This window comes from Erinaceus europaeus (genome assembly GCF_950295315.1).
Source record: "Erinaceus europaeus chromosome 6 unlocalized genomic scaffold, mEriEur2.1 SUPER_6_unloc_5, whole genome shotgun sequence".
NCBI lineage: Eukaryota > Metazoa > Chordata > Mammalia > Eulipotyphla > Erinaceidae > Erinaceus > Erinaceus europaeus.
Window position 1 is genome coordinate 774,020 of NW_026647158.1, and position 746 is coordinate 774,765.

Consider the following 746-nt stretch of genomic DNA (forward strand, 5'->3'; position numbering starts at 1 on the left):
TCCGGGGGCGGGGCCGGCATCTGACAGCCCAGTGCTGGGGTCCAAGTGCCTCCAGGCCCCTGTCCAAGCAAGTGCACTGACACACAGACAGACTGACTGACTGACAGCCCCCAATCCACAAACACCCCCCAGGGCCCTGGGAGCCCTGAGCTGTCCCGGATCTGGCAGGCAGCCACCTGGACAGAGGCCTCCATAGTGGAGGCCCCTGTAGACCCATTGCCTGCTGACAGCGGCCCTCCTTCCCCTGTCTCTAACCCTCCCCCTCCCCTTTCTCATCCTCAGAGGGACTCACTCAGGGCCCTTGGCCTAGGCAAGCCAGGGCTGCTGCTCTGGCTGCTGCAGCTGCTATCCAGTGGGTGGGTGCAGGTATCTGGCCTTGTCAGTTCCTGATTCTTGGGACCTGCCTGCCTCCAGCTCCACCCACTCTCCAGTCCAGCACCCTCCCCCTTCTCCGCAAGGATGCCCCCTTTTCCCCTTGCCCCCTGTCCCCCAGCTCCCCAACTGTCATCTACTGTTTGCCTCCTTTCCTGCCAGCCTGCTGCTGCCCTCCAGCCCTGGGGGCCCTGGGACAGCCCAGCTGCCATCTTCACCATCCTGCAGGGGGACCTGCCCTAACGCCCTGCCACCACAGGCACACACAGCCCTGCACCTATTCAGGGGCTCCCCTGCCTGCAGCCTGCCCCCCAAACAGTCTCCTTCTGCCCCTCAACCCCCTTCTAACCCCTGTCAGGGCCCCTCACACACAC